This window comes from Scylla paramamosain, chromosome 19 (genome assembly GCF_035594125.1).
Source record: "Scylla paramamosain isolate STU-SP2022 chromosome 19, ASM3559412v1, whole genome shotgun sequence".
Classification (NCBI taxonomy): domain Eukaryota; kingdom Metazoa; phylum Arthropoda; class Malacostraca; order Decapoda; family Portunidae; genus Scylla; species Scylla paramamosain.
The window spans coordinates 19,044,749-19,071,141 of NC_087169.1; the positions used below are offsets into that span (position 1 = coordinate 19,044,749).

The following is a 26,393-nucleotide window of genomic DNA, read 5'->3' on the forward strand; positions in this document are numbered from 1 at the left end:
TTCACTTTAACTTCCGTTGGTCTTCCATTTCTGCTTTTTCTCAACCATTGCAGTGTTTCTGTCCTTCACCTTCTCCTGTCCTCCACCACCAACACCGCCACCGCCACCACCTGGGAACAGAAACAACAGCAGCACTGTCAACACGAAGTCCGCCTGTTTCATCACGCCGTCCTCCAATTACCGCGACAACTTAGTCAACACACACACACACACACACACACACACACACACACACACACAAACACACACAGTCTCATTCCCTACATACCGTTTAGTCTTACTTCTATATATTGATCTTGTCCTTCCCTCTATCTTCCACACACACACACACACACACACACACACACACACACACACACACACACACACACACACACACACAGCCTTATGCTCTACCTATGTTCAGTTACTTCTCTTCCTATTCATGTTCCTTGATCTACCTGTCTTCCCTATTACCTTCTCTCTACCTATTTATCTACCAGGTAAATAAAAACCATATCTCATCCTTCCCATCTCCCATCCTCCCCTTTATCCCTTACCTCTTTCTCCTCTTTCCCTTATCCCTTTTTTTTCTAGCCCATCTAGCAGTTAATAACACATTTTATCCACCTTTTTTTACAGCCAGCAGCTTCCATCCACCTGCTCTCCTTAATGAGACATACATACAGGTGAAAAAAAGGACATAATGAGAGAAGTGGATGGATGTAAAAATGAAGGAGCAGATGAACGTGGTAAAGGAAAAGGTGGAGGAGGAGAAAATGTGAGAGATGAAGAGTGATAGAGGTAAAAGGTAAAATGAAGGACTTGGGGGGAGAGAGATGATGAACGTTTAGGGAAGGAGACAAAAATAAAAAAAAAGGAGAGAAAAATAAATACACAGTGGATATACGAGTCGATAATTTCAGGTATCGGGGGAGAGAGAGAGAGAGAGAGAGAGATAGAGATAAATGAAAACTGCCAACGCGGTGATGGGACAATCTGGTGATGATGGAAGGTGTGTAAGGAGGAGGAGAGGGAGGAGGAGAAGTAAATGTTGAAATACTGCTGAAGTTCTACTCTCAAGAGAACAACATTATTGGATGGAGCACGACGCCGAGAATGAAGATTACGACGAGAACGAAACGAGAACGAAAGGGACATTGGACAAGAAGGAACCAGACGGGAGTGGAAAGTAGAATCAGGACGAGGACGAAAGGGACGCAGGACGGAGAGTACACGGGCGAGGATACAGATTATAATTAAGGCGGGGACGGAAACTGACATTAGTTGAGAGGGACGTGGAGGAGCATCAGGGGAAACATGGTAAGAGCTGGGATGAAAGGGATGAAAGATGGGGTTGAATAAAGAAAACGAAATAAAAAAAGGGGATAATAAAAACAAGAACAAGATAAGGAAAAAATTAAAGAATAAGGACATGTAGACTTACAAAAGAACAAAAATGAAGAAGACGGAAGTAAGAGAAGACAAAGAGAAAGAGGAGAACAAAGGAAGAAGAGACAAGTGAAGGGAGTAAACTAGTGTGGCAGCGAAAAAGAATAATTGTAGCGTCCACATCATAACTTAATTGAAGCTTTGGAAATAATTAGACATACGAGGACATCACATGACCTTCACTATATATAAATTCTATCTACACATCTTCTCGATCTCCTCCTCCTTCAGACCTCCTAAACCTATCTCCATCTCCCTCCATACCTCTGTAATCTCCATTTATCTATCTACCCTGACCTACACGCATCTCCCCTCACCCTCACCCTTCTGTAATCTCCATCTATGAAGAGCCAGATGCTAAAAAAAAAAAAAAAATCTCCTTTACTTTACGAAGATGATGAGGGGAGGTTATGGTGAGAGATGTAGGGGAGAGGATGTAAGAGGGGAACCAGCGTGCGTAACGGTGAGTGAGAGTAAGGGGAGGGAGGGAAGAGGATACAAAAGGTTACAGGTGTTTTGATTTTGTAGTTCACACGCAAGGGGACGCTTTGTAAAGGTAAAAGAGTGAGAGGAAAAGGGTACAGGGGAACAGGTGAGGTGAGGGGAGGAAGGGGAAGTGAGGGGAGAGGGAGTTGCGTCGAGTTAAATTGAAGTTAAGGGGACTGGTCAACACGAAATCCAGGTGAGGGGAGAGTGAGAGATGAGAGAATTAAATAAACATCATAAAAGACAAAGGGGAAGGAGGAGGAACGGGGAAGGGAGACGATTGGACTGGAAAGAGGGGAAGGAATTACAGGTAAACACGGACACGAAGATAGGTAATACAGGGAATGAGAAATGAGAGAGAGAGAGAGAGAGAGAGAGAGAGAGAGAGAGAGAGAGAGGAGAGAGAGAGAGAGAGAGGAGAGAGAGAGAGAGAGAGAGAGAGAGAGAGAGAGAGAGAGAGAGAGGAGAGAGAGAGAGAGAGAGAGAGAGAGAGATACAAAGTACACTAATATCAGGGAAGAAAGTCGGTAACATCTTCTTTGGGAAAATTACTTGGGGAAGAAAGTCTACATCAAAGGGAGAGAAAATTAGTATATCCTTCAGTAGCTGGAGAGAAGGAGGGAGGCGTGAGGTGAAAAGGAAGGGAAGGGAGGCAAGGGAGAAAATAGGAAGACGGAAGGAAGGGGGGATGTTTAGGATTTTTCACAGGATTACATGGAAAAAAAATAGTTTGTTAAGATCATGTTCAGTAATTACTTTACTTGATCTGGGGTTTAGAAGTTGGTTGATAATTTTAGCGTTGCATAAATTGCTACTTTTATTTATTTATTTATTTTTTTTTACTGTAAGTAATATTTTTCTATGACTTCCCGCTTAGCAATTACTTTACTTACATCGCTTTGTCTGGGTTTAGTCTCTCTTGCACTTTTTAATAATTTCATCGTTACATAAATTGCTTCTTTTATTTAATTTCTAACTGCAATTATTTTTATTTATTTTATTATTCTTTTTTTTTTACAATTTCTAGCTTCAAAAATGTTTCAAATTCCACTTTAATTGTTACAGCCAACCTTTATCACTTTACACTTGCTTCCCCTTTCCTCTAAACTCCTCTTTCTTCCTCAATTCCTCGTTCCCTACCGTTCCCTCTCTTTCCTTTTTTCATATCCATTATCTTTTATTCCTCCAGTCTTCTTACCTTTCCTCCACTCCCTCTATTATCACGCCTCTCATGCACTTCCTCACCATTTTTACTCCTCTCAGTTATTTTTTCCTTCCCTCTTCCTGTCTCCCCTCCTCCTCCCCTCCCTGGCTTCCTCTCTCTCCTCCTCGCAATAATCTTCTCACCATTGTTGTCTCTTATTTTCATTCCTCGCATCTTGACACACTCATCTCTTTACCTACTGATTTAATTACGCATCTCTCTCTCTCTCTCTCTCTCTCTCTCTCTCTCTCTCTCTCTCTCTCTCTCTCTCTCTCTCTCTCTCTCTGGGTAACTAAAGACTCCCAGGAATATCATTATAAACTTCGACGTTGAATATACATGATTATCTGAATATTTCTACGCATTTTTATAATTTTTCTGTCTCTCCTCCCTTCGCTTGCTTTCCCGTTTTATCCACACCAACACGTAAAATAAACTTCTCTCTCCTCCCCTTTTGGTCTCTCTTCCTCTATCTCCTTGTTTCTCTATCTTCTCCCTCTCTCTGTTCCTCTTTTCTGCATTATTATGTCAAAAATAAAAAAAATACGTAAATTAAATGTAGAAGTGTGAAAAGAATTGTACTTATGTAAGAACTAAAGAAAATTACATCAGAAAGAAAGAAAAATGGAAAAAAAAAGTATTGTAACTGAACTAAAGAAATAGAAAGTTGTGAAGGTGATAATCAAATAGTTAAAGTAGTAAAAAAAAAAAAGTCACAATACAATAAGGGCAAAAATCCTATTCTGGTTAAACCAAAATACGCATTACTTGCTCTTCTCACGCGAGGCTGGAAAATAGAGGGAGAGGGAGAGGAGGCGGGGGATCCACACGTCCATTTAAGCTAAATTATTTACACCGCGTATATAAAACTAAGCTAATGGAAACAATATTCAAATAAAGACATGCGAGAGACAATATCGAGATTAAACACAAAAGCACACTGGAGAGGGGGAGGAGGCGAGATAAGGCTGATATGAGGCAATGAGGGAGGGGAAACTGAGGAGCAGGAAGGGAAGGGAAGGGATGGGTTAGTCCTTTAATAATAAGTCGGGAGCGAGGGGGAGAAGAGGATGAGGGGATGAGGGTGTGAGAAAAGCTAAGCCCCCGGGATAAACCTTAAGCTCGTTAACGATAGCGGAATATACAGCAGCGTGGCAGGTAGATGGCGGGGACAGGTAAGGGCTCCATTACTTCACTGCCTTGCCGCCCTTCACATACCATCCTGCCCTCCCTTCTTCCATCACACGCCAGCCCTTCCCCCCTTCTTGTTTCACACGCCAGATCTTCCTCCATTCTTCATTCACACGCCAGCCCTTCCTCTGTTCCTCCTTCGCACGCCAGCCCCTCCTTCCTTTTCCTTTATTTCTTTATGCATAAGGAAGATCCAAAGGTAAAAGACAAGTTCAGGAAAATAAAAGGTGTGTTGACTGCTTCTCTCACCGAAAAAAGAAAAAAAAAGTCAATTGAGATTAGCTTTCACCTCTTAATTCCTTTGCACTTCAGAGCCTTGCAAAAAAAAAAAAAAAATCGTATGAACAGACAGATAAAAAGAGGGAATATAGTGTGTATTTTGTTATTTGTATGCTACGAAACTATTTAGCATTAGTTGTTGGAGATTATATATATATAAGAAAAAAAAAAAACTGTGTACTAGTGAAAAGATTAAAGTTAAAAGAGTACCTGCAGGAAATTAGTTTTCTTTAAATTTGCAGCACATTCTCTTGTACCCTGGAAGTGCTTCGTGGTTTAAAGCTGCGTGAACCTTTACTACCCTGCATTACTTTAGATTAGATAGTGTACTTTATAAACACCCTCATCGGGGCTCAAAATACCGCTACCGTTTGTCCTTCCTTGGTGTTCCATTGTGCTTTTGTTTACCTTCTTCTCTATAAGAGCTTGAAGGTATAAAGTCGTTCCCTGCATTACCTGTGACACGTTTTCTTTCCATTTTTCCAAAGATAAAAAAAACAAAAAAGTGCCCGTTAAAAATAGGAACCCGGACAAAGAAAACCAGGATAACTCTGAAACAGGTACCCAGAAAACTAACAAGTCGGAACCAAAACTAACTTTGTAATAGGAACCCAAGAAAACTCAGAAATAGGAACCGAGACAAAGAAAACGTACGCCACCATTTCTCACGCGCCTCAAAGATGATAAGCGTGATAATGGAGATAAGCGGAGAAGGGGGCGAGGCGTGATAGTATAAGAGTAATTTACGAAGGATAATTTTTACGTGGCGCTGAGGAAGAGAAAATATATCAGAGGAAAACGAGGCAGAGGGAAGGGGGATGGAAAACTGTGATGACGGAGACTGAAGCGAGAGTAAAGTGTGACTCAAGTATGAATAATGAATGGCTATGAAGGACGAGTGATGAAGGAAAGAGGGAAGAAGTGACGGAAGTACAGGTGGGAAGTAACAGAAGCACATAATGAAGAACGAAACAGGTGGGAGATGAAAAAAAAAAATGATAGGCGACTAAATTGTGAATAAAACGTGAATAACGAATAGCAATGAAGGACACGTGATGAAGGAATGAATGCAGGAGTGAAGGAGCTACATATGATAACATGAGCACATGATGATGGAATATGAAAGGGGTGAAGGAACTAAAGATGTACAGTAGCATGAAGAGACAATGGAAATACTGTGAATAATAAAGGGTTATGAAGGAGGGATGATGAGGGAATGAAGGCAGGGGTGGAGGAAGAACACACGACCAGTAGTCTGAAGAGAGAATGAACACAGAAACACGAGAAGGAATGCTAGCAAATAATTTTCTCATTTGATTTACACGAAAATTACCTGAAGGAAATTGACACGTTCATTTCCGACGAGAGAGAGAGAGAGAGAGAGAGTGAGAGAGAGAGAGGAGAGAGAGGAGAGAGAGAGAGAGAGAGAGAGAGAGAGAGAGAGCATTACTCGTATTATATAAAAAAAAAAAAAACAGGACGGGACTGGTGGCGGGTCTAGATGAATAAGACAAGTAAGAGAAGAGAAGTCGACTAAAATTCACCTTGCAGTTTTGCCAGACACGCGTAAATGTTCGTCAGGGCGGCAGGAAGTGAGTCCTTTTCGAAATATAAAAGCATGAAGGAGACGAGATTGAGAGAGAAAAAAAGGGGACAAAAAAAAAAAAAAAAAGGAAAATAAAATTGTAATTCTCTCTCTCTCTCTCTCTCTCTCTCTCTCTCTCTCTCTCTCTCTCTCTCTCTCTCTCTCTCTCTCTCTCTCTCTCTCTCTCAAGCATTACCATTAAATCAGCTTCCTTCCACTGCCCTCCACCACCACCATCACCACTACAACCATCACAACCAGTCCGTCAACACGTAACTACATTCCACAAGTCAAATTCCGGCCACTAATTGACTCCTTGCCCTCACTTTCACTACTCTCAGCACCCCCATCTCCCTCTCTCCCTCCCCTCTTCATATTACCCTTTAGATTTCACATTTTTCAACTCCTCTCTACTTCCTTCTCCCTTTTTTTTCCCCATTTCCCTTTTCCTACTTCTATCCTCTCTTATGACTTCTTCCACTACTTCCCTTTTCTTTCTATTTTCTCTCTCTCTCTTCTATTTTTCATCATCTTATTTACATCTCCCCTTCATTCTTATTTATCATTACCATTCCTCACATCTTCAACACTTTTCCTTTATTTCACATTCCTTTTTCATTCTTCTATTGTCTCCTCTCCTCTGACATTCTCCCTTCTACTCGTTTCTGTTCGTTTTCTCTCTTCTTTTATTTGCTTATCTTCCTCTCCTCTTCGTTTCTATCTACCCTTTTCATCCCTAACTTCTATGCATCTCTCTATTCCCCATCATCCTTATACCCTCTCCTCTGACATCCCTTCTACTATTCTACTTTTCTTTTATCTTCCTCTCTTCTAATTCTCTTCATCACCTCATCTCATCTATCCAGGACCTCGTAAGGATCTCAGCTTTACTAACACATTAATGGTAGGTTTTAGTTATGTACCTGACGGATTATTGTACCTTCCTAGCCTCACTTCACCAATTAACAGGTAATCCGCCAAACTAGGACTGGGCGTTACTTGGAGCAGCACACCTGAGTGAGTATTAATTAACGTTTTTTAAGAGGTAGTTTCATGTGAGGATTTAATGCTCGTGTGAAAATTAGGCATAAAAAACAAGAAGTAAAAAAAAAAAATATAGTAGAGAAAAAAAAAGTTAATAAAAAGCGTGTAAAAAGTAGGAGTATTCAGGAAGTAGCGTGAGAGAGAAGAGATCAAGTGAGGTGTAGTATTGGTGATGACAGGTGACACTCGACAGGTGACATGTTACAAGTAGGGGGCAGGTGAGTGAACGAAATGCTTGGGTGCCTTGCTTAGAGAGAGAGAGAGAGAGAGAGAGAGAGAGAGAGAGAGAGAGAGAGAGAGAGAGAGAGAGAGAGAGAGAGAGAGAGAGAGAGAGAGAGAGAGAGAGAGAGAGAGAGAGAGAGAGATTCTTTCATAATACGCTACTCTACACAGCCATCAACGTAATGAGTTGCTAATTTGACAGCTGTATGACACACACACACTCCACACCCACCCACCCACCCACCCACCCTCTCTCTCTCTCTCTCTCTCTCTCTCTCTCTCTCTCTCCCCCACAAGACACGTATAATCCTTCTCCACTCTACACCTCATCCGGCTAAACCCATCATGTGCATTACGAGAACCAGCTGCTAGGTATCCCGTTTTCTCTAATGCGCATCATTCAAGGGGGGACTATTGCAGATCGCGTCGAGGCAGACTGGCCCAAAACGCGGCTTCTCCCAGTGCTTCTAGCGGCGACACGAGGGATTCTGCAGGAAGCACTCAACTCTAACTATGGTCTTTCAGTATATTTAACGAGCGGAAGCCGGACGCTGGAGGGAGAGAGAGAGGAGAGAGAGAGAGAGAGAGAGGGAAGGAGGTAAAGTAAGAGTGAGGATTGCCATGTTTTTTTTTTTTAGGAAAGAGTTTACTTACAATCCTCTCTAATGAACTGAGAGAGAGAGAGAGAGAGAGAGAGAGAGAGAGAGAGAGAGAGAGAGAGAGAGAGAGAGAGAGAGAGAGAGAGAGAGAGGTGAATTAGGCTTATGGCACAAGTTCCTAAGTGACAAAAGCATTTGACTATATTTATCTCTCTCTCCCTGACTCTCCCTAACACTCCCATCTCTCTCTCTCTCTCTCTCTCTCTCTCTCTCTCTCTCTCTCTCTCTCTCTCTCTCTCTCTCTCTCTCACTTCCAATTATCTTCTCCCCTCGTTCACCCCCTCCTCTCAGCCCCCGGCGAAGGAGTGCCCCCTCACCACCTCTAACAGTGCCATTAATGCCACACTCTCCCACGCTCACCCACGTCCGGGCCGCAGCAGTGCCAACACCAAATTACGATGCCATGTGAAGGAAGGGAGAGAAGGGAAGGAGTGAGGGCAAAAGTAATGAAAGGAACAGTAGGAATGAACGGAAGAATCTTGTTGAATGATGATGGTTTAGTTAGGTTAGGTTGGGTTAGGTTAGGTTAAGTTGGGTTAGGTTAGGTTAGGTTAAGTTGGGTTAGGTTAGGTTAGGTTAGCGAAGGAATGAAGGCAGGTGTAATGAAACGAGCATCATGAATCAAAGGGAAAATCACGAAATTACATGACAGTTTGGCGAGTGAAAGGAATGGATGGAAAGGGATTAAATGAGCAGGTGTAATGTGGTGAATGCAGGTAAGCTGGAAAAGTGTGAAAGTGCACTAATGGAGTGATTAAATGAAGAGATTTGATGTTGAATAGCAGGTGAATAAAAGGAAGGCATGCAGTGGGATTAAAGGGATGAAAGATGACAGTGTTAAATATAAATAGGAACATATGCAAATAAGAGATACTGCATGAACCCGTCAGACCTACACGTGGCAGTCCCTGTATGAAGTGTGGCAACCTATTTCCATTTAACCTGACGGGGGAAAGGGATGAAATAGATACATCAGTGAAGTAACGAAACGAACGAGCGAAAACAAAGGAAAAAAAAAAAAAGGCAGAGAGAATATAAAACGAAAAGCTACACAAAACAGTACATTAAGCAGTAAAAAATGTAGGACAAAACTAGTCGAAAAAAAAAATCATTGAATATTTTAGTTGAAAAAAAAAAGCTGAAAAAAAAGCCTCGCCGATGTTTATGTATTCACACGGAAAATTTACGTGTGAAAAAAAGTGCAGGTGATTTATGTGTCCCAATAAAACTTGGATAATGGAACCTGAAAGTATTGGCAGTTTTTTTAGGACCTTAATCCACGCAAGAGAGAGAGAGAGAGAGAGAGAGAGAGAGAGAGAGAGAGAGAGAGAGAGAGAGAGAGAGAGAGAGAGAGAGAGAGAGAGAGAGAGAGAGAGAGAGAGAGAGATAAAAAAGTTGTACAATCCGAAACAGAAAACGGAAAATAAAACAACGAAACTCAAAACGTTAAAACCTTCTCTCTCTCTCTCTCTCTCTCTCTCTCTCTCTCTCTCTCTCTCTCTCTCTCTCTCTCTCTATCCAGGCATGGCACTATTACGCATTCCAAGGAAGACCTGACCTTAGGGAACAAAAATTCGTCTATTTCTCAGGTGAGTGAAGGCAGTGAGGGAAGAAAAGGAAGGGAAAAGAAAATGGAGCGTGGGAGAGAGAAAATGGGAAGGAAGTTCGACGTAAGGAGAAACGGGAAGGGAAAAGATGAAACTAGGAAGGAAAAGAATAGACTAGGACGGTGAGGAAAATATAATATTGGAATGGTGAAGAAAATATAGGGATGGGATAGTGAGGAGAGAGAATAAGACAAGAACGGAGAGGAAAATAGAGGAAAACATGAAGCTGAAATGGTGAGGAAAAGATGCTGGAGATGTGAGGGAAAAATTTTAACTTCGATGGTGAGGAAAAGATGAAACCGAGATAGTGAGGGAGAAATCAAACTGGGAAACCGAGGAAAAGATAAGATGGGAAGGAAAAGACCTAGTAACTCAAGAATGAAAAAAGGAAAAAGAGGAAAGCGGCGTCGAAAGAGTAAAAATTCTAAACAAAGAACTTAATAATGTATGAACTAAATGAAGGAGACAATAAAGAAATTAAAAATGTGAAAAAAGAATAAAGAAATGAATAAAGGTTGAGGTTAAATGAGATGTGTGAAGGGAATATATAGGAATAAAAAAATATATATATAATACAAGAAGTTATAATAAAAATGAGAATAAGTAAAGGGGGAAGAGATGGACAATGAGATGGAAAGACGAAGAAGCAGAAAAAGAATGTTGAAAAAAAACGGATAACGGGAATTATGTAAAAAATGGAAAAGTGCGAATATTGATAAATGTGGAACGAATGATATGAATAAATAAAACAATAAAGGAACAAGTGAGAAAAGGAGACAAGCGAGAAGAGAATAAATAACATGAAATAGTACTTGGAAGATGGAGAGAGGGAAATGACAAATGAGAAAAAGGAAAATAAAAAACAATGAAGAAATAAAAAAAAGAATAAATATGCTGAAGGAAGAAAGATGAGGGGAGGAAACAGGGAGAAGGAAAAATAGATGAGGAAAGGGCATGAATTCTCTCTCTCTCTCTCTCTCTCTCTCTCTCTCTCTCTCTCTCTCTCTCTCTCTCTCTCTCTCTCTCTCTCTCTCTCTCTCTCTCTACATCGTTTTGCTCTTAGCTTCATATCGTCTAGTAAATTCTTTTGTTCATTTTTTCTTTTAACTTGCACAAAATTATTCTCTCCTCCTTTATTTAATTTCCTGGGTATCTTCCTCTTTTATTTCTCACGTTCTTAGAGGCGTCCCACTCCCTAATTACCTTTTATTATGTTTCTTGCTTTTCCCTTCTTTCATTTTTCCTCTTTTAATTTTCTTTCGTTAGTTCACGTCTCGTTGTTTCTCTCTTTCTATTTTTCTTCCTTTCCTTTCCTGTTAATCACTTTTATAATTTCATCGTGTTTATTGTAAGTGTTTTATTTATTTATTTTATTGTCTATTCCTCGTTTGCATATTATTATCATTATTATTGCTGTTATCATTATTATTAATCTTGTATGTGTGCTGTTATATATGTACCTCTTGTCACGTATGATTAATTCTGCGAGGGGAGAGAGAGAGAGAGAGAGAGAGAGAGAGAGAGAGAGAGAGAGAGAGAGAGAGAGAGAGAGAGAGAGAGAGAGAGAGAGAGAGAGAGAGAGAGAGAGAGAGAGAGAGAGAGAGAGCAAACAGAACCAAACACCTGCACTGCACACAGGTCTCTTTCACTTCTTGCTATTTTTATTTTTTTTCAAACTTCGCCTTCTCTTGAGACACCTGCCACCTGCACTTTTGCCCTCCCCTCCCCCTCCCTCCCTTCCCCTACCCTCCCTCTCCTCCCCTCTTACACCCTTCCAAGCACCTGTTATAGACACTTAATTCCCTTACATATGGCACAAAAACATTCACACCTTCCCCTCACTCACAGTCTCCCTTCACCCACTACTCATCTTCCCCCCTTTTCTCTCACTGTATATTCCATTCCTTCCCTTCCTTTCCCTGTCTTCCCCTTTCCTTTATTTGGTTTTCGTCCGTTTTCCTCGTTTCGTAACATCTATAGTGTCCCATTCACTGTGTTCCTCCCATCTTCCTTCCTTCCTTCCAAGAAATTCTTTTTTTTTTTCATCTATGCAGTTTGTATTTTTCTTCTTTTCTTCTTTCTTATTCGTCCCTATCCGTGTCATATCCTTATTTTATCACTCTTTCGTCTCCTTTTCTACGTATATTTATTATCCTACTTTCTCCTATACATGTCCTCTTTCTCAGTTATTCCTGTCTTTCAAGTTTATCCAACATTATCACTATCCCTTTTTTATTCTTTGTATACGTCTCTAGTTTGTCACTTTCTATTTTTTTCTGTTCTTTAGTTTCTTCATTCCTTCTAAAACAAACACTTCTCCTTCACAATCTTCCTTTCCAAACCTTTTATTCTTTTATCCCTTTTATTCTTCCATTCCCTAACCCCCTCCTTCATTCCAAGCCCACCCAACACTATACCTTCAGCCCATCACTACTACCTTCAGTGCCTCCTCTGTGTCTATTCCCGTGTCTCCGCGTCACAGGTGTCGGCTAGAGGTGCCTTCTGGGAGTTAGTGGTACTGACAAAGGCGGCAGGTAGTGGAGAGAACACCTGAGAAAGTACTAATGTGTGTGTGTGTGTGTGTGTGTGTGTGTGTGTGTGTGTGTGTGTGTGTGTGTGTGTGTGTGTGTGTGTGTGTGTGTGAAGAAAGAGAGGACAGAGGAAGTCGGTAATTTATGACAGATAAAAAAAAGTGAAAGAAAAAAATATATATAAGCATGTTGAGAGAGAGAGAGAGAGAGAGAGAGAGAGAGAGAGAGAGAGAGAGAGAGAGAGAGAGAGAGAGAGAGAGAGAGAGAGAGAGAGAGAGAGAGAGAGAGAGAGAGAGAGAGAGAGCAATCACACACGCACCTGAGCACCGTAACTGACCAGTCGACCTTTGCATGAAGATACACATGATTAATTAGCCAGGCAGGTAACGCGTAAAGCACTCAGACACACCTGACTGAAAGGTGAACGCTGATTGATGTTCTGTTGTTGTTACTGTTGTTGTTACTGATCATGACGGGAGGAGCAGGACACAAATGAACACAAAGGAAGAAAGGGAACTGGCAGGATTCTGGTTGCTTGTCATTTGGTAGAATTTATAATGGAAAGCAGATAATCATGGATGGTGATAATTATTAATATATTTAGGGTAATGGAGAGAAAAGGGAGACTGAATAAGAAAATGTAGTTATGAAGGTGGAAATATAGTAACAGTAAGAGTAACAATAATAATAATAAGAAGAAGAATAAGGATAATAATAATAATAATAATAACAACAACAACAACAATAACAGCAGTAATAACAATGACAATAAACAGAAACAGACGGCAGGAAAGCTACAATGACTTGTCTCTGGCACGCTCAAACAGCATACCTGCTCTTACCTGTGCGAGGCGGAAATTACAGGTGAAATATATTTTACCTTCCTACTCCCTCCTCTTCCTTCTCTCCTTCCTTCAGCCTCACCGCCGCCATCTTCATCCTCCTCATCCTCCCAAACTACACCACCACTCCTCCTTCTCGTTTCTCCTTTCTTTTTTTTTTTTTTTTCTCTTCCTTCTCCTCCTGGTATTTCTTCCTCCTCTGAAACTACACCACTCCTCCTCCTCCTCCTCCTGCTTCTCCTTTCCTTCTGCTATTTCTTCTTCTTCCTCCTCCTCCTCCTCCTCCTCCTCCTCAAGGCAGCAGGCACAAGCAGGAAGGAACAGGAGCTGAGAACAGTCACGGTCAGCAAATATTTGTTCAGAATCTTATACTACTACAGTGTGTGTGTGTGTGTGTGTGTGTGTGTGTGTGCGTTCCCTCATACGTGTGGAAAAGAAATAGAACCAAAAGAAAAATGACAAAGAAGGCGTTGAGAAAGAAGGAAGGAAAAAAAAAAAAGAACAAAACACGCAACACAATAATAACAAACACACACACACACACACACACACACACTAACTGTTCCCCTCCAGCCCAACACACACCTTCTGCCCCGCCCAACACACACACACACACACACACACACACACACACACACTAAAAAATATCAGTAACAGTTTTCAGTCACCGCCGTTGCTTCTTCACGCGCCAAATGAGAGACCCGCCCAGGAACACACGCCGTGACCGACACCGCATAGTGACCGTGTGTACTCTTGTGTCTGTGTGTGTGCCTGCGTGTCACGTGCCAGGCGAATTAAACAGAAGAGAACGTGTCCAATACTTGTTACCTTGAGTTGTCAAATACTTGCCTTTGTAATGACTGCACGGTTCACTAAGACTGTACGTGAGAGAGAGAGAGAGAGAGAGAGAGAGAGAGAGAGAGAGAGAGAGAGAGAGAGAGAGAGAGAGAGAGAGAGAGAGAGAGAGAGAGAGAGAGAGAGAGAGAGAGAGAGAGAGAGAATCAGGGGACTAATTAGACTCAAGGAAGTAAAGGAGGATTAATTCAAATACACACACACACACAGAGAGAGAGAGAGAGAGAGAGAGAGAGAGAGAGAGAGAGAGAGAGAGAGAGAGAGAGAGAGAGAGAGAGAGAGAGAGAGAGAGAGAGAATGGAAAGCCAAACAATCATTCATACAACCATTCCTCTAAATCTACATAACGTGTTTACAAAGCTAATGTCTGGACGAAGCGCCGTTTAAATGCAGTACAGAGAGAGAGAGAGAGAGAGAGAGAGAGAGAGAGAGAGAGAGAGAGAGAGAGAGAGCAGGCGTCGTGTTTCTCTCTAAATCACGCCTGACTCTCTTTACTAAACTGCAGCCTTACTCATAAATCTTAATAGTGCTTCGCGTAACCCGTGGCAGGATTATTAGCGAAAAAACATGAGCATAAATCCTTGAGGACTTTGCAGCAAATAATGGAGGCGTGAGATAAAGGAGGGGCAGTCCATCAAGGGGGAAAATGACTTCCGCCCTCCTAGTTACTCCTACAGAAAAGTAAAGATTTTGAAGGTTTAGAAAGACTTGCATACGCTGGCTCTTAGTTACTCGTATAGAAATATAAAGGTTTTGATAGGTTTATATACGCAATGCAGGTGTACATGGACGCAGACCTAACAGGCATACACGCATACGAACAAATTGCTAGTATTGTTGTGTAGTTCCCATGGTTAACTTTCCCTGGTCAAAATGATGGTGAGTCAGCAGTGAAATACAAGAAATAGTGAAGGTTAGTGTAAACAAGTTCCACCACCACCACCACCACCACTACTGTAACTATCATCTATAACTTCCACAACACCATACATTTTTTTCCACTTTCCCACATTATCTTCCACAATATTCCCTCGTTCAGCTCTCCACCACCACCACCACCACCACCACCATAACCAACACAACCACTTCAGCAAATCCAGCTTATTTTTTTTTCCTTCCACCACACTGTTTCTTGTTCTCCCCACCACCCCCCAACTAAACGACCACCACCACCACTGTCATCAAAGTTATTGCCACACTCAAGGATATCTATCTTACTGTCTCCGCCGCTATCACACCGCCATTTCCTTCCATTATCATCGCCAGGTTCACAAGACGCTAGGTCAGAGAAGAAAGTTAAGCATTACGAAACAGATAAATACACACACACGAAGTTTAAATTAAAAAACGTGGTAGTTAACCCTTCTATTGCTATATGGTGGTGTAATTTTAAAGCATGATTTTGAGACATCATTGACAGTAAAAGAAATAATCGTATATTTATAAGCTTCAATTGCCCGCAGCTGTATTTTTTCATTTTAATTTTTAGTCAGGTAGGTGTTATTACGATTACCAGCGAAAGGATTAATTCAACGCATCAAGGTATTAACCGCCATGCATACCCTGAAGACACACACACACGAGAGAGAGGAGGAGAATATATGAAGTCACAATCACCACTATAACGACTTATGTTATTACCCTCACTACAAAAAAGAACTCATTTTCACCACCACCATCACCACTCATCACCACCAGCGACCCACCTCCAGCCGGCGCGTCTGTCATCAGTATCACCACCACCGCACCTCCATCACCACCACACAAGCCATAACAAGAGGTCCCTTGAACGTAATACAAGATGAACCGCCGTGCCAACGAGGTCGTAAAACTAATATTCCTATTCAGTGCCGGTGACCACGACCACCACGACCACCACAATGACGCCGCGACCCCCAAACACTCTTCCCCTCTCACCTCCTCCTCCCTCTCTTGTTTCCTTGCTTCTTTGGCGCGTGGTCTTATCATTTTGTTACGCTAAGCTAATTTTAACAGGCTGCGGTGGGTATTAACATTTTCAAGACTGTTTTCGTAATGCTAGATACACTTTAACATGATTTACGCACCACCAATAACCAAACCACCTCGAGAACCCGTCAGATCATCTCCGTGGCCTTTGAAAACAGTGATCAACGGAGAACAAAGCGGCCAAGAACACGAGCTTGTATCTCTCCTTCCTTCAGCTCCTGTCATTTTCCCTTCCTCATCTCTCCCTTCACGTCCTATCGCCCATTCTCCGCCCCTTGCTGCCCTGCCTCCATTCCATCGCCTCCCTGCCGCCGCCTTTCGCTGTTCCCGGTTACGCTGCGGCTCTCGGCGTGCTGTAAATTCGACCGATGCTGCTGTTAACGTCACGAGCGATAATGCTGCGGCAGTGTGGTTGGTGTGAGTGGGGACGAGGCAGCCAGCCATCCACGTCACTTTCCCTTGGTAATGATGCAAAGAGTCGCCCACTGACGGATCCTGAGCGTTATGGAAGTGACTGGGTGTCCTTTTAGGTGGTGTTAGTCTTTTGTGTTATTTTCTTTCGTTTTCTTTAGCGTGTTTCATTTTCGTATACGTAGAAGTGTATGGTTCAGTAAATGATGTCTTTATGCATCAAATAATCTGATAAATGGTGTTTCTACGTTCTCATGTGTGTTATTTATCCTCCTCCTCCTCCTTTTCCTACTACTACTACTACTACTACTACTACTACTACTACTACTACCATTAGTTTCAGTATCATACCCACAAAGTATCATTAATTATTTGTAATCCACACGAAAATTTAAAGCTCCAATTGTAGTTTTTGTTCTCTCTCTCTCTCTCTCTCTCTCTCTCTCTCTCTCTCTAAGAAGATGAAAATAAGAAAGAGGAAGGAAAGAAGAAAAAGAAAAGAAAAGAAAAAGACAAAGAAAAGAAGAAGAAGAAGAAGAAGAAGAAGAAGAAGAAGAAGAAGAAGAAGAAGAAGAAGAAGAAGAAGAAGAAGAAGAAGAAGAAGAAGAAGAAGAAGAAGAAGAAGAAGAAGAAGAAGAAGAAGAAGAAGAAGAAGAAGAAGAAGAAGAAGAAGAAGAAGAAGAAGAAGAAGAAGAAGAAGAAGAAGAAGAAGAAGAAGAAGAAGAAGAAGAAGAAGAAGAAGAAGAAGAAGAAGAAGAAGAAGAAGAAGAAGAAGAAGAAGAGGAGGAGGAGGAGGAGGAGGAGGAGGAAGAAACGAAAAACAAGAACGAGAAAAAAACAAGAATAAGAACAAGAAGAACAAGAACAAAAGAGAAAAAGAAGAAAAACGGATAAAAAAGTCGACGAGGACGACAGGGAGGAAAAGAGTAGAAAGAAGAAGAGAAGAAGAGTAGGAGAGGGGAAGAAGTCCACAATGATTAATACAAATACCAGAAGCAATTGCAGTAAGGCGGCGGGCATGCGAAATTCTTGAGCAGGTTGAGCATTAATCTGAAACTTTTACTCTCATACTCTCTCTCTCTCTCTCTCTCTCTCTCTCTCTCTCTCTCTCTCTCTCTCTCTCTCTCTCTCTCTCTCTCTCTCTCTCTCTCTCTCTCTCTCTTTCTGTGTGTGTGTGTGTGTCTTTCGGAGGAGGAAAAGGAGGGAAGAGGGACAAGAGAAAGAGACACAAGGAAAGGGGAGAGAAGAGAAAGGAAGAGATAGGGAGAGACTAGTTGATTCATGAAGGAAAGGAAGAAGGATTGCTGTGTTAGGAAGGAAGGAAGGAAGGAAACTCGGTATGTGAAGGATGGAGGTCTGGAGAGAGAGAGAGAGAGAGAGAGAGAGAGAGAGAGAGAGAGAGAGAGAGAGAGAGAGAGAGAGAGAGAGAGAGAGAGAGAGAGAGAGAGAGAGAGAGAGAGAGAGAGGGAGAGAGTCCTATATTTAGTTTACTGGCTTAGAAAAAATGTCTTAATAACTGAACCTTCTCCTTTTGTTCGTCTGTAGCTACACTTCCTCCAAACTCTCACACTCTCACTCACTCTCACGCTTCCTGTGCCTCTTTCCCACTCTCCCATCTCTCCCCGTCTCGCCTCAGCCTCCATCCCTCTCCTATCCTCTCACCGGACAAGTCTATGAGCGTGGAAGTGGAGGAGGTGAAGGGAGGAATGCTGCAATGGAAGTGACAGGATAGTGAAGTGCCCCTCCCCCACTCTCTCTCTCTCTCTCTCTCTCTCTCTCTCTCTCTCTCTCTCTCTCTCTCTCTCTCTCTCTAACGGAATACCTGTATATCCTCATCACCACAGGCGCCAGGTGCTTCTAATTCAACCGCATTTGCCTTCTCAATACTGGTTTTTAGTAATCTTTTTTAAATACAGAACCACTGGAGGAGGGGGAGGGGAGGGAGGAGGGAGGATCCGTGTGTGCTTCAGGTAAACATTGCTTTGTTGATAGTGTGCGGGTGTGCGGGGAGGAGGGAGGAAGGCTGGGTGGGAGAGGAGGTGAGGGGTGAGGGAGAGGAAGAGGGAGAGGGAGAGAGAGAGAGAGAGAGAGGAAGCGTTCAAGTAAATACATCAGTGTGGCTACAGGCATGAGGAAGGGAAATGTGTGTGTGTGTGTGTGTGTGTGTGTGTGTGTGTGTGTGTGTGTGTGTGTGTGTGTGTGTGTGTGTGTGTGTGTGTGTGTGTGTGTGTGTGTGTGTGTGTGTGTGTGAGGAAAGACTGATGCGGTATAGTACCATTTAATCTTACCTGAAGACACCTCAAGGTAATAATGCAGGTAACACAGGTGTGGCAAACAGGTAAAGGGGACGTTGGGGTAGGGAGCGTGAGAACAATTTACATATGACACCTGTACGTAAAGGTAAAATCATCCATCATTACAAGTAAGCGCTCAAGTGACAAGTAGGGACAGCAGCTACAGTTACAATTACAGCAAAATCATACAGGCAAAGGAACACGCCAGAATCGGAGGCGAGGGGGAAGGTGAGTGTGCTCAAAATCACAGGTTAATTTCAAGCGGACGAGCGACAGGTGTGTGAGGGAACAGGTATTGCACTTGTGTCCGGCGCGGAAATGGAAATATTTACACGAGGAAGGATCTTGGATGCGTGAAAAGTGGCCCTCGATCGCACGTTCACCGCTGACGGAGTGTTCTGACGGGCTAAAAATGGAAGACTCTTGGAAACGCAACTTTAAACAAAGGCGATCGGAGGTGAATCTAATCGTGTGAGTGTCGAGGTGAGGGAAGCGATGCGCAGTGTACGGCAAGACCAAGACAGATAGATAAATAGATAGATGGATAAATGTATACATAATAGATAAATACACAGATGGGTAGTTCACTGACCACAAATTCAGTAGTATGAAGATTTAGCATTCATAATGCAAATTTACTACCACACAGACACACAGACACACACACACACACACACACACATTCTTAAACAGTTCCTTCTTTCATAAGTATTTCTGTTTTTTCACAAGCCACAAATATGATTAGTCAATTTTTTTTCTTCTTTTTTTATGGGTATTTATATTCACTGATGGTGCAGTCTTTGATAAACTCTCACTACAATCATGAAAACATCCTGAAAACCCCCAAATTACTTTTCCGGTGCAGCCTGTTAAACATCACCATAACACATCGAGGCGTTTCAGAATACAAACTTTCATGTCATTGAGTTTTCGTCCGTACCATTGCTAGTCCATGAAGTCACGCACGTATAAATAAAACAGCAGACTTTTAACTCATTCCACGTGACTTTATTGCGGAAAAAATGTCAACCAAAACAAATACGGCTCCAGATTACACTAAAATCAAACGGTTCTGGAATATGTTGCCAATTAGCATAGAGAAATCGCAGAGACAGTTGCCACTTTTAAATATGAAATAATACACTCTTCGTATGAGAACGGAGAAATACGCGAATAAACGCAGACATGAATGGAAATAAATAAATAACATAAATATAAATGGGAAATAAGTTAAAGTGAATATAGAGTGAATAGAAAAACAAGTGCACTGCTTAAATCTGATCAGAGGAGAAGGATTTACAAGGATGCACAAAACAGACCGGCGGTAATTAGGAAAAGCTTGTTATCGTACTAACCCTTTCATCGCGGACGCTCGTCACTTTTTTATTCCACTTAATTATCGAACATTACAAGAAAAAATACAAATAACGAATCTCCGTTGAATTGCAATGTGTGCGGGTCACTGAACAGTGCGGTGACTCTTAAAAGCTGAATAAATAAATAAATATATATATATATATATATATATATATATATATATATATATATATATATATATATATATATATATATATATATATATATATATATATATATATATATATATATATATATATATATATATATATATATATATATATATATATATATATATATATATATATACATACAACAAAGGAACGCTGGTCAGTTTATCTGTTTATGAATCAGGAGCAAAACAAGCAAGCAAAAATAAATGTAGGGAAAAAAAAACTGTCGGCATCCTGAGGAAAAATAAAACACAGAGGGTTAAAATAAACATGAACCAAAACAAGATAAAGAAAAAAACAGAGAGAGAGAGAGAGAGAGAGAGAGAGAGAGAGAGAGAGAGAGAGAGAGAGAGAGAGAGAGAGAGAGAGAGAGAGAGAGAGAGAGAGAGAGAGAGAGAGAGAGGAAAACATGTCATATTCGTATACCAAAACACTGCAGGCCAAGGTCGACAAACAAAAGCAAAATAAATGATGAAATAAAGGCAAGAAAGACGGAAATACACCAACATGGCCGCCACCAGTGTTATTCAAGGTCACCAAACAAACACAGGAAAAATAATAAAAAAATAAATAAAACAAGAAAGACTCGTACAGGGAAACAACAAAATAACACCAAAAAGAAGAAGAAAAAAGAGATGAGCCCTCCAAAAAATAAACTTCAGGTGAACGAAACAAAGCAAAATATATATAAAAAAAAAAAAAAACAGGAGGAAAAGAGAAATGGAGAAAAAGTAAGATAATCCCAGAATCCTCAGCTACACGTCTCACCGAAAAAAAAGGGAGCGAAAAAAAAAAAAAAAAGGCTTCACAACTCCTGATTGGCTTATTTCGCCCTGTCGTGACCAATCGCAGCGAAGTAGTGACGCGTTGCAGCCAATTACGTGTTTCCACTTGTCCGAGCCAATCAAAACTCAGGGATTCAAAGGTTCCCCTAATCGCACTTCCTGATTCCGTCTGGTCGCGGCCAATCAAACGCCGCGATTCTCGGATAAAACTTTTTTTATAGAACGTGAAAAAAGGGAAACTGAAAAAAATGTTTGTTGACAAGAGACTCGAAGGGAAAATGGAAGAGGGGGATGGGAAAGAGAATAAATGAATAAATGAAAGTAAATGAAAAGCAGTTTGCGAGTGGACACGATAGAGAGAGAGAGAGAGAGAGAGAGAGAGAGAGAGAGAGAGAGAGAGAGAGAGAGAGAGAGAGAGAGAGAGAGAGAATGTGTGGTACCATGAACAGAAATGATGAAACATGAAAGAGTTTAACATTACAAATACGAATTGAAACGGGAGAAGTCGTAGGAGGAGGAGGAGGAGGAGGAGGAGGAGGAGGAGGAGGAGGAGGAGGATGCATTACTACATTAGAAACACGATACCGGAACGAAGGAGATGAGAAGGACAGGTTAAGTAGAGATTATAGGAAAATAAGGAGGAGGAGGAGACGGAGGAGGAGGAGGAGGAGGAGGAGGAGGAGAAGAGGATGAACAGAATGGGCACACATTAATAACAGTGACGCAAACCACTCGTCCCCTCCCGCCCACCTTCAGGCTAACACTGTCTCTCGAGATTATCAAATGCCGTCTCTCCCTCATAACCAGCACTCACAGTCCCCCTTCAACCCCTATTTCTGTTCACCTCTTCCCTCCACCTATGTGCATTCTAACCTGTTCCCCCTACACGTTTGTCTGGCACTGTTTTGCTTCCCTTTTTTCTATTTTTGGCCTGTTCCTTTTGTGGTTTATCTGTTTTGTTGATTTTTTTTCATCTGTTTTTTTTTTTTTTTTTTACCTTTTTTTGCGATGTATTCTTGTTTTCATCTCTCTCTCTCTCTCTCTCTCTCTCTCTCTCTCTCTCTCTCTCTCTCTCTCTCTCTCTCTCTCTCTCTCTCTCTCTCTCTGGTATAATTTTTCACCTCTTTTTTTTACGAGTCTTCGTCTCTCTTTCCCTTCCATACTTCTTCTTTATCTACATTTTGTCCTTCTCCCTTTTTCCCTCTTTCCTCATAATCCATCTTTATCACGCATTTCTTCTTCACATATCTTCGCTTTTCCACTAATACTCATTTTCCTTTCAATCTATCTTATCTATCCTTCGTCTTTCCTTTGTTTATCTCTATTCTTCCTTTCTTTAGCTTTCCCGCTCCTACTTCTTCTCCTCCTCCTGCTCCTCCTCCTCCTCCTCCTCCTCCTCTTTATCTATACCAAACATCGTCCCTCCTCACCTCTCTATCTTTTGCTCCTCTTCCGCCTCATCTCTTCCCTAATCTCATCCATTTATCCTTACTTTTGCTTCCTCTTTTCCTCTTTCTGCTCACTTCTACATCAACTCCTCCTCCTCCTCCTCCTCCTCCTCCTCCTCCTCCTCCTCCTCCTCCTCCTCCTCCTCCCGTCATCATCTTACTCCCTCTCCATAAAAGCTAAAACAGAAAAAAAGAAAATAAATATAAAAGTAAAATAGAAGTTTAATTTTAAAAGAGCAAGAAACGTGCGTGCGTGTGTGTGTGTGTGTGTGTGTGTGTGTGTGTGTGTGTGTGTGTGTGTTCTCTGTTATCCTCCTTTCTAAATCACTTTCTGGATCGTTCACAAAACAGAAACCAAACAAAAGACGAGCAGTCAAGACAATCTCTCTCTCTCTCTCTCTCTCTCTCTCTCTCTCTCTCTCTCTCTCTCTCTCTCTCTCTCTCTCTGTCAGTGAATGTTGTTTTAGTCTCAGTAGTAGTAGTACCAGTAGTAGTAGTAGTAGTAGTAGTAGTAGTAGTAGTAGTAGTAGTAGTAGTAGTAGTAGTAGTAACAATAATAATAATAATAATAATAATAATAATAATAATAATAATAATAATAATAATAATGACACCATATAGAACTCAAACACAATTTTCCTCTCCATTCACAGAAACTAATGATGCTATACACAAGCTCCCCCCTTCACCCCCTGCCCCTCCTCTCTCTCTCTCTCTCTCTCTCTCTCTCTCTCTCTCTCTCTCTCTCTCTCTCTCTCTCTCTCTCTCTCTCTCTCCCCCTTTCCATCTCCTACTCCTCCTTCCTTGTCATCATTTCAACACTTACTCTCCTCTTCCTCTTCTTCCCTCTACTTTCTCCTACATTTAATCTTCTCCCTCATGCTGTTGCCTCTCCCCATTATTCATCTTCATTACTGTCTCTCTCTCTCTCTCTCTCTCTCTCTCTCTCTCTCTCTCTCTCTCTCTCTCTCTCTCTCTCTCTCTCTCTCTCTCTCTCGACTTCTACAACATCCTCTTCTCTCTATCTTCCGCCACTCCCCCTCTCCTTCCTAGTCTCTCCATCCCTCCCCCTCCCTCTCTCTTGTCCCTCCCTCCCTCCCTCCCTCCCTCCCATTCTCTATATATATCTTACTACACGTAATCTTCACTCCTCTCCTCCTACCCACCCTCCCCCTTTTTTCCCCTCTTTCCCCTCAGCTTTTCCATTTGCCTTCGTTTCCTTCTCAATAATCTTAACTCCCTTCTCCTCCTCCTCCTGCTCCTCTTCCTCTTCCTCCTCTCTGTAAGCCTCCCTCCCCCTCCTCCTAACTTCTCTCCAGCAACAAAATTATGGCGGTACTACAAAAAATAATCCTAAATTATTCTCATTCCAAAGAATATTTCCGTCAGACAAAGCCAAGATTATTAGCATTAACAGTTATGGTTATTATTATTATTATTATTATTGTTATTATTATTATTATTATTATTGTTATTATTGTTATTATTATTATCAAACTAAGAAAAATGATTATGGTAAGCAATTAAATACAAAAGTGATGAAAAAGAAATAGAGAAGGAGGAGGAGGAGGAGGAGGAGGAGGAGGAGGAGGAGGAGGAGGAGGAGGAGAAGGAGGAGGAGGGTTGAAAATGCGTACTATGTAAAGTTTGTCTTATTGTTACAACTCGGGAGAGAGAGAGAGAGAGAGAGAGAGAGAGAGAGAGAGAGAGAGAGAGAGAGAGAGAGAGAGAGAGAGAGAGAGAGAGATTCACACTCTCATAATGATTAATGAATAATATGAATGGTGCGAATGAATAATCTTTGTTCGGATCTCATCAACAACTGACTGACTTTCTGGCGATAATCCCGCGCGGAATTTTATTCATTTAACTCCTTTTGATGAAATGTCTACTCTAATAACTCTCTCTCTCTCTCTCTCTCTCTCTCTCTCTCTCTCTCTCTCTCTCTCTCTCTCTCTCTCTCTCTATTAATTATGGAGGTTTCCAAAGAAACTATATAAACAGAGATCACATTGTGTACTTCACTGCAACACACACACACACACACACACACACACACACACGAGACACAAAACACTGAAAGCACACGCGAGATAAAATATCATAAGTCTTTTGACGTGAAGTTAATAATGCAGAATTATAATGCATATAATTACATATACACACACATACACACACACACACACACACACACACACTGGCGCCAACGCACTATCAAGCACGCCCTTGCTCTCCCCTCCCATCCGTTCTCCTCATACTCTCCAGTCTCGCTCCCCTCATTCCCTCCTCTCCCACTCCCCTCATTCTCACCAACCATCTCGTTCTCCCCCTTCCCTTCAGTCTCCCCAGTGTCTCCCCCTCATTCTCTCCAATTGTCCCCCTCTCCCTGCACAATTTGTCCTCCCCCCTCCTTCTCCCTCTCCCTAATCTCAGTGCAAGTGACTGTTTTTTTCCATTCCCACCAGTAACCTTGGATAAAAATCGCCTGAGTTACTGTGTCTGAAAAATTTTTGGGTGATAAAAGAAAAAAATAGGGCAGGTATGTGTTTTCTTAATTAGTGACATGCACCTGTGTGGGTCAAACGTGTGTGTGTGTGTGTGTATGTTTGTGTGTTTGTGGCCTCCATGTTGAACAATTAAGTATTATAAACAAACAGGACAGGCAGACACACAGACACACACAGGGGACAGGAAATCACCCGCGTCTCTGTGACAGCACCAACCGTCCATCAGGCAATGCATCCTTCCAGGTAACACTTAATCCACACCTGGCCAGCGCTTCCCACGGGTTACAGTTAAAGCACACACATCATCCACACTTATCCACATTTCGAGTTAGCACATCCACATTATCCATCATTTCCACAGTACACACGAGGCCACACCTCCCATCCACCTCGCTGTACACCTCCAAGGGGACTGACAACAGGGTATACCTCAGGGGTGTAGGTATGGAATGGTGGAGGGGGTGTTTCAGAGAGGCGGAGCAACGCGGCGTGCACCCTCCTCCTACCACGGCCCAAGCCACACTGCCGACTACTGTGCATTTTCAGGCGGACCACCACAACGCGGGCGCGGTGGTGGTGGTGGTGGTGATGGTAGCACATGTCCCCCTTGACGCCACCACATGTCCCTTCATCGCCCCCCAATCTACCGACACGCCCCCCTCTCCCCACTCGCTATGTCCTAAACTCACCCCACCCACTCCAGCGCCCACTCCCCTGCATCCTTCTCTTCCCCAGACAAAGAATTGGAAACGCGATTCACAAAGATAATGCAAGAAGAAGAGGAAGAGGAAGAGGAAGAGGAAGAGGAAGAGGAGAGGAAGAGGAGGATGTAATGATGTGTTGAGCCAGAGGAAGACATGACAACCTCACTGTCAGTCACCATCTTGCTTCCACATCCTTTGTTTACGAGCATATGGGAATACCAGCACACACACACACACACACACACACACACACTCACTCTCTCTCTCTCTCTCTCTCTCTCTCTCTCTCTCTCTCTCTCTCTCTCTCTCTCATCTGGGTAATTCCTTCATCAAATAAACTTTTCCACCATACAAACTTTCCGTAGTTCAGCTTAAAAAAAGAAGAAAAATTCCACCTGTGCCTCCGAGACTCCCTTCCACCTCTCCACCTCCTCTTTCACTTCCAATGATGCGTAAATCACAGCTTCCCACTACCCCCAGCCTCCTCAGCCCTCTTCCCTCCTTCCCCCAGTCTCCCACAGTCTCCCTCACCTTCCCACAGCTTCCCCAAGACTCTCCCAGCCTCTCCTCACCCTCCCACAGTCTCTCCCAGCCTCTCTTCACCCTCACAGTCTCTCCCAGCCTCTCGCACCTCAATTCACCTTTACCATCCTCTTTCACCCTTTCCCTATCCTCTACAGCCTCTCACCCTCTCCCCAGCTTCTCCCACTCTCCCCAAGCCATTGAACAGTCTTGTCTCATTACCGCCACACTCCAATCCCTCAAGACTCCTCCCCCTTGTACCTTTCTAGTCCTCCTCCTCCTCCTCCTC

The 26,393-nt window shown here is 42.3% G+C and overlaps 1 protein-coding gene across 5 annotated transcripts in view; it reads right to left on the reverse strand.

Moving 5' to 3' along the window:
- LOC135109831 (uncharacterized) overlaps positions 1–25,422 on the reverse strand; it is a 264,130-nt gene extending 238,708 nt beyond the window's left edge. For 4 of the 5 annotated variants that reach the window (XM_064021548.1, XM_064021551.1, XM_064021549.1 and 1 more), the window contains exon 1: positions 25,308–25,422. The gene's annotated coding sequence lies outside the window, so the exon portion shown is untranslated. The remainder of the gene's footprint in view (positions 1–25,307) is intronic. The other variant, XM_064021550.1, reaches the window with a different exon arrangement.
- Between the last annotated feature and the right edge of the window lie 971 nt (positions 25,423–26,393).